Source organism: Mixophyes fleayi, chromosome 9, assembly GCF_038048845.1.
Source record: "Mixophyes fleayi isolate aMixFle1 chromosome 9, aMixFle1.hap1, whole genome shotgun sequence".
Taxonomy (NCBI): Eukaryota; Metazoa; Chordata; class Amphibia; order Anura; family Limnodynastidae; genus Mixophyes; species Mixophyes fleayi.
Window position 1 is genome coordinate 28824957 of NC_134410.1, and position 13335 is coordinate 28838291.

A 13335-nucleotide genomic window follows, 5' to 3' on the forward strand; every position below is an offset into this window, starting at 1 on the left:
TGTCAGGGTTATTCACGTGTGAGGGGCTTCTCAGGCATTAGTCTCAGGACACATTGAAGTGCATTAGTTAGATTACATGTCAGCTATTTGAATATTCCAGCATTGTGAATGAGAATTCCCAAAGTTGCATTGTATGTCCTATGTTTTATTGCTAGCACTTGATGAGATATACTTAATAATGGACAGTGATTGATCCTAATTGTGCTTTGTATGTGCTGTAGTCCTCTAATGACTCCAATAGTGAATTCCACAGTAGGTCCTGTCCTAACAATGGAGGGAGGAAAATTTACTTAACACTTTTAAGCTAGGTACATCCAATAATGGCTCAATCAGCCGACATACGACCGCTCATTCAAAAGTCGGGTCAGTGTGTGCAGTGACACGATGGTCGAAAGTCTGCCCAAATGGACGATTATCGCCTCATTTGGTTGGTCGTACCGTTTAATATTTTCGTTCCAGTCTCGTTTCCGCTGTGTAGTGTGTATAAACTTCCGACCGATCCACAACAGTGAGTACGAAATTACAGTCATTGCTCACGAAAACATGGCTGTAAAAAGTTGCTAAAGGGACGTCCGCTCTTCCCTTTATCGTCCTAAACAAGGCTAGTGTGTATGCAGTCCATGGACAGAGCGATCGGAACATCGATCGTATGGAAAATCGATCGGCATAAAAAGTTGGTGGAAAATTCTGTAGTGTGTACCTAGCTTAAGACAAAATTTAGCAAGTGCTTTTTGAGAGCTTTGAGGGTTTTTTGCAAAACAGTCCTATGTGAATACTGTTTATTTTTCATGCTGATAAATAGTATACATAGGCCTTGTATGGTTCTCTATGGTAATATAACTTATATTCCTTTACTTGACAGGTAAAGACCAAAAGCAAAAAAATATGTATTGTGGAAAAATAATTGCTATGAGGTAAATTCACATTCAAAGGGGGAATTCAATTCTCTGCGTTCTTTAGGCTGCGCTCAATTACCATTGCTATGGTAATTTTAATGCAGATTTTTGCTCATGGTTCACAGAGCTGCGAGGAAAAACATCAGCATTGAAATCTCCGTAGTAATGGTAATTGAGCGCGGCCTAAAGGACAATCCGGGGGAATTGATTCCCCCCCCCCTAAAAATGTAAAGGGTGTCAAAGTCAATATATATTACAGTTAATAACGAGTAACATTAGATATCCACAGAGGCATCCTGTGATGTCATTCTATGCAAATCATTTAGATGCCATATTTATTATGGGAATATTTATTAAAGTGATTTTATTTTCAAAACACCAAAATAAAAGTAAGATGTTTTTGAATTGAACTGGGTGGCTGAAGTGCTTGTGAGTCTAATGATATTTGCATGATGCACTCTGCTGTGAACTATTTTTCTGTATTGACCAATTACTTCAATAAAACTTATTTTCTATATTTATAGTTGCCAAGATTTGGAAATAATTTCCAGGGACGCTTTTTTGCTGAGCGAATGCATCCACACAAGTTACAAGGGATACTGTCTCGGTGGAGATTCACACCTCCCAACCGTCCCAGATTGAAGGCTCTGTCCCCCCACCCCGATTGGGAAAACCTTGTCCCGATTGGTGGGAAAGTTGGGATAGATTCTGTCCACTGGTGCTCTGCGCTTTGGAGGGGAGGAGAGAACAGGGCAGCCTAGAGCTTCAAAATTGCTAGGCATTCCCCCGTCCCGCTGTCGTAGAGACAAACATTGGGAAGTATGAATAGTGGAGCACTACAATCACCATCATGGCATGCTTAACTTGTCCACTCTCCCTGAATGTCTGGGACACTCACAAATTTCGGAGAGTCTCCCGGAAAAGCAGGCCTCCCGAATCCCACCTATTGAAGTGGAGGGAGGACGGGCTTGATGACGCAATTCTCATCATCATAGCCCCGCTGCATAAGGCTGCAAGTCATGGCATTGTACAGCAGCAGATGTGGCCACAGTAACACGATTGTGTCTCGCCCCCTCCCTCGCACTTGCCAAATGACTTCCCCTTCGGTATCTTCCAGAGGGGAGGTCTTCAATGTTGGCAAGTATGATGTTTAGTGAATTTATTAATAGTAAATTTTTTTAATTTTAAATATTTATTTTTAATGAATAAACCTAGAGAATAAGAAACGATGGTAAGAATTCAGCATGCAGAAAAATAGGATTTTTATTTTAGCACATGTTATGGTGGCTGTGTTTATGCAAAATAATGTGGCTTTATTTTGAGTTCCTTGTCCAGGAAATGGCATCAGTATTATTATACATAGCAAACAGCCATCATCATTGTACTCTGCATATCTTGCCGCGGGCACACATTATTTAGCGTGTGATTTCACTGCTAGGGTAGGAATAAGTCCTCTTATTAATTTGTGAAGATGGCATACCCCACACCACTGACAGCCATATATTGCACATATAACCTTCATGATGCCCAGCCATACATTGCACAGAGAAAACAATTGCCAGCAACATGCTGTGTTGCAGGGAAATACTTCTGCTATGCTCTTTCTTTTTGTGGAGCTGAATGGACTTCTTCCGTCCAGCTGCGTCTGCTCCGGGTCCAGGACTCCGATGTGAACGTGTGGGTGCGCGTGCACTACAATCTTTTATGAACTTGGTCACATGGCCACTTGTATCCCTTGCACACCCTCTCTCTACACTATTTAAACTTGCTCTGTTTACTTGGGACCCCTTTGTTACTGGCTCTATATTACTGGTGCAGTTCTTATATCGCTGACATATTCCTGGTGCAGTTCCATATCGCTGGCATCCTGGTGCAGTTCCTGTATTGTTGACATAGTACTGCTGAAGTTCCATATCTCTGCCATAATCCTCGCGTTGTTCCTTTATTGCTGGCATAATCCTCATGCAGTTCCATGTCGCTGGTGAAATTCTGGTGCAGTTCCTATATCCTGGTGCCATTCCCTGCCAGCATTATCCTGGAGCTGTTCCCTGCTGGCTTTGTTTCCTGCTCCTGTTATTATAGCACATTATTCTGCCGGTATAAGGGCCTTAAAAAATGAAAGTAGAATTCCAAGTATCAAATCTAGCAACTACTGTATATCTCGGGAGAATTCTGCAATCCCTCAACTGAAAGCCACAAAAGGATTAATTATAATGAATAAAATAACATATTCAAACATGGATCTGAATGGAATCATTTGAAACAACTCACCTTCATTTAAAAACAAAATATTTATTTGTATTAATCCATAAAACAATACAGTAACAATATTATAAATGAGCTATAAAAAAACTATTATTAGCTTATATTACGGTAGCTTCTAGAAGAGGGAACATGCTGTTTTTCTAAATAGGTGCAGGGAGCGGAGACCCTGAGGAGCGGCGCTAGCATAATGTAAGGATAGCCCTCACTTTCTGCAGATTGTGCGTTTTATAATGATAAACCCGGTCAGCAGAGGTGGAGACGGTGTGTTTCCCTATGACTAACCTCCAAAACCACTACCTGCAGAAATAGGCTGGTACAAGCTGGAGTTGGGATAGAAGTTTTCCCATACAGGTCAATGTTATTTCTTTTGTGCTGGAGGGTATGTATATTTCAACCACTTTCATAAACTGGGTTAAATAAATGGCCCTATCATGACAGCGATAGGGCCAACAATTGTTTATTTTATAAATCTATGAATGACACTTTGACACCATTCACTTTTTATAGTAGATCTGTTGTCCTTCTGTTCCATAAACAAACCTCCACTGAATGCCAGATTCCTGGTACCATCAGCCTCATGGACAGTGAAATGTCCTGCTTAGTACTACCCTTTATTGTAGGACTTCTCACAAGGACACAGTGGAACTTGTTTTGCAATGCTGACACATGATCACGACATTCACCTCCCATAATGTGATGTTGTATTGTTTTGAAATGGTCATTTACAGTATGTTGAGAAAAATTTTAACTCATCCAGTCTTCAAAATTAACTTTTGGAATAACCTGTGAATGTTCCCCGGGGAATAGTTCTGGAGAGTATATATATTTAACCCAAGCTGTTAATCAGGGTTAGATAAGTTCAAGGAGATGTATTTTCCAGGCGAAGATTACTTCACTGGGACGTTGTTAAATTCTGAACCTGGGCTGTAGGAAAGGGGGTGGGTGGGATCTCATTCCCAACCCTACAGTCCAGGTTTTGGACTAATCCCCAATCGCAAAGCTGTTTAGGCCTTGCTGAGGCAATACAGGTTCAGAGTGTTACTGTAAATCTGCCAATTTCATTTGTTTGTGTGTGGTCCTGGAAGGTCCCAGGGACCTATAGGTGAGGGTCACATGTGCTACGTTTAGTTTCCATATGTGAATGTTTATTTCTGGTCATATTTCACTTGCAATAAAAAAAGAACATTTAATTAAGTCTATTGTAAATGTGGGACATAATCTCCAAATATATATTGTATACTTTTATATGTTTTCCCTGTCTTTCAAGTTCATTGCCAAAGGCTTTGATAACAGACTGACCATGAGTAGGCCAGTCAGGAAATCTTGGACCTGAATACACAATCCGCAATCCTGTTTATTCGTATGTCACTTAAAGTGATTTTTATATCTTATAGTCTCATCTTGCAATAATTTAATAGGATTCCAACAAGCACACTTTGAAATGTCAGGGCTAATGTAGGCAACGTATAGTGAGGAAGTGCCAAGGGCGTTCCAACACAGATGCGGCTGATTAATGTCCTGGGTTTGTCATAAGTACGCTTGGTTTCAGACGTATCATTTGCACAACTTACGTGCAAAGTGCTTCCGATTTGAATCAGGCCCTAAGTGTTTCCAAACCAACAAAAGGATCAGTTACCGAGTCCCACTGTGAGTAACTTTCCCTTGGGATAGGATCAGAAGCTCATGAAGCGTGCAAGAGTTTGATGTGAATGTGACACTATAAACATGTGGAATTGAAATTGAGACTAACTTGGCTTTGGAAACACATACTAATCTTTGGCACTAATAGACCCTGGGACTATTATATATGTGGAAACATCCCATATAGGACCTTATTATTATTTAAATATACTCTGAAACTGTTCATATGTAAAAGAGTGTCCCCCAGGAGAGGGACCCATAAAGAGTGCAAAGAAGAGGAGTCACACAGAGGACAGATCTGGAGCTGGACAGGAGGCAAAGAAAAGAAGATTCTATTTACCAGACCTCTGATCCACCACCGCAGGAAAGTCTGGATGCTCTGCAGCGCTCCCCAGCATTGGTGAGAGCGTATCTGAATAGATCCGCTATCAGCCAATCAGTGGCCAGGACAGTGAGCCAATCAATTATGAGGATGGCGAATCTCTCCACTCAAGTGAAGCTCCGAACAGAGGAAGAGGCGCCGTCGGCTGGGAGGATTGGAAGAAGAGGAAGCGGCAGGGAGAAGATCTGTTTCCCGCACAGAGCAGGTAAGTATGATTTCCATATTTTTCTTAGAACCCACTGACACCACTGTCGGACAGAAGGCCAGTGGGCACATATTTTCCGAAACTAGGCCTGTGGCACAGTTACTTGGTACAAGGCCCATGGCTGTTAGGATTTTGTATTTTGTGTTGGGGCACATTAATTCAGCTTATAAGACTGTGCAGCATTTAACTAGGATGAGAAGGGGACATTTTAGTGGGAGAAATAAGTTCCACGGAGATGTTTGGTAAATTGTAACTTCTGGGCTTGGAACCTAGGCATCACAGGAAGGGTAGGTGCACATGTATTGGACCATGTAATCTCAAAGATTCTCCCACTGCTCTCCAAAGAGCAGAACAGGGGGGCCAGGAAGATAGAGGGGATCAACGGGGCCCAAACCCAAATTTTGCTGTGGAGCCAGAGTCGTAACTTAAAATTTTAGCGCTTGGTAAGAGAAAGAAAAATGCCACCCCCTAGCCCTCAATGTTAACCAAATGAACCTAAAATATTCATACACTGCGCCCCCTTCAGCGTTGTACCCTGAGCGGTCGCCCCCTGCATTTAGCTCTCTTTCTTCCCCATCCAGATCCTCTGTGTTCTCCTACTTCATTCTCTCTAATTATAAAATTATATAAAAAAATGATAACAACATAATCTGGACTGAAAAAGTTATTTCCACTAAAAGTGGTCACACTCATTAAAAGCTGCGTGTGAGGACAAGGGCAATGAATGATAACAAGGATTCAATGAAAATAATAAACAACAGTAACAGCCAAAAAGTATAAGAAAAGAGAGATTCATTAGTGGGGACAAGAACCTGATCAACTGGTTGTTTTAATTGAAAAGCCTGAGGACAAAAAAGGACAAAATCTAAACAAATAGCTGCAGTAGTAAATGACAAATCTCTATTAGAACCTCACTTTAATTAGAACATTAAAAACAGTCATTTTTTGATACAAAGAGGGGGTCATTATCAACATCTTCATACATTTTAGAGAATTTGTAGGGTTGGATCACCTCCTGTATTAGAAATCTCACCATAGTATATAAAGGATGTCTGACATGCCCTCCCACATGGCCAATAAAGGGGTCCCTTACCCAAGCACCCCCTCATTATCTGTAGGGGAAAAGGTCAAAATGTAATGCAATTGGCTGGCAAATATTACATAGTCCTAAAACATTGTAGTATTCAGGGTCAAAGATGGCAGCACATAATGAATTTGAGGATAGGGGTATGCTTTTTATGTTATGTTAAATAGTGCACAGTGCATGATAACTGGTTCATTACAAGTAGCAATTTTATGTGTGAGGTGTATTACAGTACCAGGTGTGGAAATTGGTAATAGGTTGGACTTTGAAGCGATCTATTCCGTTTTTCACTCTAAGCAAAATGATCAGCAAAACTGCAAAAGTAGGTGTATCCCCTTTGGGAGCAGTTTCAAGCAGCAGAAAGTGAGGGTACATCTTAGAATGCTCCTGTTAGGCCAATAGGTGCATTTGTGCAAATAACAAAGTTATATTGCCCTGCATTTTTTGCAGTTAGTAAATTACCCTTAATATGTTTCTGAAAGGAAACAATAACATTTGTAATTAGTCATTTGCCATAAATGACTAATTAATGGCTAACCTGAGCAATATTTTAGCAGAAAAGTGGAAACATTAATGTAATTCAAATAGGGATATGTGTGCTGGGTGGACTGCCCTGGTGCTCCGGTACAAAACCAAGGTATTTTGCGTTGCGCTGAGGTGAACTTCTTAAATGACCTTCTCTGTGTCATTATTCAAGTGGTGATATGTCAGGTGATGTTTTAACGATTATTAAACTTAAATGCTATTAATCTAATATCAGGGAGGCATAGAGTATTCACTCGTTGCTCGGCTTTATACTCTGAATACATTGATTCCACATGGCATGAATGAAATGTGTAATACCAGCTGTTACCTGTAGATGGCCCTTTAGCTTTCTTTTCATTGGCTCTTGTTTGCAATTATCTGCAGTACATTCATGCAAATTTTCTTTTTTGTGGTCAGGACAGATCTGGTCTTTTATTTTTCAGCTTGTAAATTCCTGTTATTTTCAAGTTAAGTGCAATTAAGTGATTACCCTGCTTCTCTTCTAATTATAAAAACTAGACCAGTTGTGACATGCAGGAACTTTTATTCAGTGATCTGTAGAATGGAGTGAGCTGAATGTAGACATATGAGAGTTGTTTATGCATTTCATAATGTCTGTAATAATGGAGTATATTTATTTGAACTACACACATTTATTTAGTGCAGCCAATCTGATATTAGGGGCTATTTGCCTACCCAGAGTGGTTTAAATAACACCTGTCATTACTTAGGCACCTTTTTGAAATTGACGGTTATTGCTCTTTTAGATTGGCTTTAAAAAGAAGGTTTTGATACTAAAACATCATTTGAAGTGTCTCCACTTGGATAGTTACATAGAATAGTTTATAGGCTTAATTGTCAACAATGCCTATAAGTGAAATATAATCAGCAATGTCTATATAGTGCATACTTTCCAACTCTTCCTCGTTAGCTTCAGGGAGATCCCGGGGGAGGTGTTAGTATGGGGTGGGCCTTGATGAATCACATAATTTTGGCTAAGATGACGCGATATTTGCGTCATTAAGCCCCGCCCTCTGCCACTTATCTATTGCGGGGGCGAGACCAGGGAGGTTGTCCTGCTCTCCCGGGAGGTCTCCCAGAAATGCGGGAGTCTCCAGGACATTCCGTGAAAGTAGGCAAATATGCGTTAAAGAAAAGCAGATAATGAACCTCTAGAGACTGAAGTGACTTTTACATATCTGTCCCCATTACTGAATTCATGTTGTCTTACCTGTCAGTCTTTGTTTAAATCTTAGTCTCCATGAAAATGGCCACCTCCATAGGCATCAATACATGGACATAGGACACAATTTCTGAACAGTGTCATCAGGCCACAGGTGACGAAGCCAACCACGTCTTGTACGGGCTCAGCATCAGGGAGAATGCCAGACTCTTCAGGTAGTGAGGGAGATCACACCTATCTCAGGGAGTCTCCCTGATATTCAGGGAGAGTTGGCAAGTATGAGGTATAGTTGTAGATGGCTGTCGTCCATGTTATAAAATAGGGGCTACTCCATGGCCCATCTAGTGCTTTCCAGTGCACATATAGGAACTTAGGCAGCAGTGTATTTCTGACATTAGGGTTTAGACATAAATCTACCTCGCCTTATCACTTGGTGAACGCAGCTTGGAAACCTGTAGAAAAAAGATCTTTAATCCCCATGGTAAAAGCGTTGGTACAATGACACTTTTCCAAACACTAGGGGGTATATATCATACCTTTGGCAAGCTAATTCCGGGAGATCTCAGGCAGGGGGGCATGGTTGGAGGGTGGGAGGGGCAGTGTGCGGTAATTCGCGTCATCTTGGCTCCGCCCCCACGACAAAATGCAGTTTTTCGTGAGGGGGGCCAAATAGACGCGATTCACCGCGAATCGCGTCATTTTGAGGAGCATGTTGCCTTATGCGGGATATTTGCCTGCTCTCCCGGAAGACCTACCCGAATTTCGGAAGTCTCCCGGACATTCTGGGAGAGTTGACAAGTATGATGTAGTGCATGTTAGACAGTGTAAGCAATTCTTTGATTGGTAGCCGGTGTTTAGTGGAGGCTTTGCGCCTATATGAAATGTTAGTATATCAGCCTTAGAGTGTTTTGCTGCTGTCATTCTTTTGATGTATTTGCATCGTAGCCAGGGGCTGGCTGGGCCGGGTCTATAGTGGGCTACCTTGGGCTGGGTCACCTGCATGTTTTCTCCTTTTAAGATGCTGCTAATAGGCTGCTGAGTTGTGTCTTGTCACCCCCTCCCCCCCGGCCTAAATTTGCCAGCCCTCCTCTGATTCTAGCTATCATATAAAATAAAAAATAAAACACAACCTTTATTCTATACATTTAAAAGAGAGTTGAGCAAATTGCTCAGTGAAAGTGGACTGAATTCATAATGCAATGTAATCAGCTACTGTCATTATAAACACTAATCACTGGGTGATTAGGGAATCAGTCTAAACTTCTATATATGAGAGAATTACATTGGAATTAGCCAACGTAGATAGTACATTAATGGTTCTTGTGCTGCCTGCTATTCCCCTAGTATGCTAGTGAGTACAGACAGTGTGGGCATAGCAAAAGTCCATTGTAACTAATCCATATTGCAATACCTCCACTGTTGCCTATCTTGTACTCTATTACTGAAACCTAGATGGGTTTATTAGTAGGAAAGAGTCTTAAAAAAATAGATAATTAGGACTTTTAGATATCAGTATACCTATTGCGTGTCTTATCTATCCCTCATACTGATTAAATGAATCACCAAACACATTAATGGTGGCTCTTTCATAATAACCCACAGCTGTGCTTCCACCAATGTTGTGTATCTAATATAATAAAAATTGGGCGGCTATAGCTGTTACATTAGTAAAACAGGACGGAAATGACAAAAAACTATGAATATACCTAAACACTATAACATAATTGAGATAACCAGTGCCATCTTAACAACATTATGGGCCCCCGGTCAAAGCAGTGCACCGGGGCCCCTATATATATATACATGTATAGAGATACAGATATAGATATATAGAGATAGAGATAGATGTACTCGCTCATTGACCCTTGAAGGTTTTTTTTGCAGGTTTTTTTCTTTTGCAGGATTATTTATTCTAATTAAGAGCCCTGCCTATGGGGCCCCCTTGCCCGTGGGGCCCCCGGGCACCTGCCCATCGTGCCCAATGGAAAAGATGGCCCTGGAGATAGCTAATGCACTACAACTATAGGACATCGCTTCTCAGTAACAGGCTACAATTTAAAAATCATGGCTTTGAAGGGAAAACGGAGTAGACAAAAGGAAAGGAAAACCTTTAAAATAAGTATGGTAATTCTATTTGACAAATATGGAGTCAATGTTGTACTTGGCCACTATCAGAGCAATTTCTGTCTCATCTTTCTCTGAATTCTGTCACTTGTTCTGCATGTCATTGAACCTCATGATACCCATAGCAACCAATCAGATTGTAGCTATCATTTTCTAGAATGTACTATATAAATGACAGCTAGCATCTGTTTGGTTGCTATGGGCAACACCTCCATTGTTCCTTTTTAAAAGGTTTGATAAATCTACCCCTAATTCATGTCTCAAAAGCTTGTCCTGATAAATTGAGTTGTTAGTCTAAATAAAAAATATCACCAGATACTACAATACTCAGATGATTTTAATTACTGTCTCAAGTAAAAAAAATCCCATCTGATGTAACAAAGCACGGTCAAACCCACAGTGTAAGTAGCTATTGATTTTGAACATAAAAAACACACATTTCAAATAAACAAGCATTACAAAGTAGGGCAATAATAATACAAAAATAGTAAATTAATAATCATCAGGACTTTGTTTGTTTTTGGAGAACTTAAAGCATCCAACAGTGCTCTTTGGCTGTATAACATGTGGCTCATTGTAGCTTCTTATACTACATTCTCTGCTTTCTATGACTCGGCCAATTAATGGTTTTGGGCGTCGTTTATCCCTTTTTTTGGAACCAATTCTCCATATCTGCAGACACTGGTTTCCATAATCCTCAGTTTCTTCCATCGCCTGATCTAATGAGTCAGGGAACCATCTTTTGATCACTGATTTATCCTTAGGCCAAATTGGCCGCCCTATTTCTTGTAGTTTCACATCTGTCTCAAAAGCATTGTCTCCAAAATCCCCCAAAGACAACAACTGCGCAGAGTTAAGTGGATTCCTTCCGAATGTAATAAGGTAATACAGTCTCTCCGCAGTGCAAGAAGATGCATCATTCTTTGTGAGAAGTTGCCATGATTTCAAAATTGTGGCATAGCACCTTTGTTTACTTTCAGTGTTTATAAGTTCAATGAGATAGCTTACGAGTGTTTGTCTATTAATGATAACAATACTGGAATTCTGATGATGATGATGGATATATTGACCTGTTTTGATGTATTTTTCCTTTGGTTCCTTTAAATGTTGTTTTGATCCTACGTGGTTTGATTGATTTAACACACATGAACTTTTGTGACTTCTTTCATAATTTGTGTGTTTCTGATGATCTTCGTTGGCAAATAATATTGGATCTCTTGGACTTATATTCCTTACTACATATTGCTTTTTGCAAACAGTATTCAGTGTTCCTTTAAATTTATGGTATGTTTCTGGTACATCTTCAGTTATATGTGACTCTTGGCAATTCTTGCCTTCTATATGTGATCCGATTTTTATCTGGAATATCATAGTGCTCAGTAGAGGTCTCAGTTGAGTGTAAAATTCAGCACATACCATGTATTCATCACCAAAAAAATTGTTCCAAACTTCCTCACACAAGAAAAGAGCTTTAATGTCATTAACGAGCCATTGACATGCCGCTGAGAGCACTGTCCTCAATCCTTCTTCGTGACGACTACATACACATTCTACAAGTTCCCTTGTATTAATGACCTCCGCCAGCTTGATAGCCAGTGAGCTCTCTGACAATATATTCTCCAAATCTCTTTGCATTCGGACAATCTCACCTGGACCTCTAGGACATTGAGTTTTAATTAGCTTTGCCAACCCTCTGCAGGCGTATGACAGGACCTCCTTCTGGGTGACACATCCATCCTCCCAGATTTTAAGCTGTACAGTCTTCAAAATGTCTTCAGCTAGAGCCTGACAAGCTCCTAATAAAACATGTTTTGTGCCATCCAAAGGCAAATCCTCCTGCTGAAGACACTGCTGTATGACATTCTTCCCAAGGTTCAAGCAAGCTGACAGTAATGATTCCTCCACGAGACGGTGCATTGTCTCCAGTAATATGACTCTACTAGGATTTCAGTGCATATAAAGTTGAACAATAAACAAGCTTCTTGCTCTGTCGTTTTGAAACAACCCATAATCCTTTGCATTTTGGATACATTCCATCTTCCTCTTTAATGACAAACAATCTAAGTTCTTGTTCTTGACTTTGCTGTTAAATAAAGTAAATACTGTGTGCTCCATCGCCAATCAGATGTAGTCACTGTACTGTGTATGAAGGATCATGCAAGTATTTGGGTGTTGGCTCAGTTAGATTAACTTGGTGTCTGAGACAAGACACTTACACTTCATTTTAAATATCCATTACTACTCATATCAGTGCAGATTGATGGAGTGAAAATGCTTGTACCATGTGATTAAAAAGAATTCTATTGCACGGATGAAGGCAACATGTAGATACTGTGCAGATTTCGGTGTAGATAGATTTAGGTTCAGTTTAAAAAGGGCTGACCGCATGTGCTATTTAAATGGAATCAGACAATAATATTGTAAGTTACTAAGCACAATCGATAAGAATTGATCCCAATGCTCAAGCCAGGGACAGAAAGTTAAGAGGGGAGGTCACAGTGGATTTGATGGACAGTTGAAAAAGCGTTTGTGACCATTATATATTTATTTATTTTTTCATGGGAGGCACTACCATACTGGCAGTCAGTAAAATATAGGTTCGATATTCATTGGTCAGAATATGACATATCGCTACTAACATTGTGGGCAGCACGGCGACTTAGTGGTTAGCACTCACAGCACTGGGGTCATGAGTTTGATTCCTGACCATGGCCTGTGTGGAGTTTGTATTTTCTCCCCATGTTTGCGTGGGTTTCCTCCAGGTGCTTCGGCTTCCTCCCACACTCCAAAAGCATACTGATAGGTCAATTGGCTGCTATTAAATTGCCCTTAGTCCCTCTCGGTCTGTGTGTGTATGTTAGGGGATTTAGATTGTAAGCTCCAATGGGGCAGGGACTAAAGTGATTGAGTTGTCAGTATAGTGCTGCGGAATTAGTGGTGCTATATAAATAAATAGATGATGATGATGATTACAAACCCCGACAAACCATTATGACTTTGGACTTGAATAGGTATGGGATTTTTTGGACA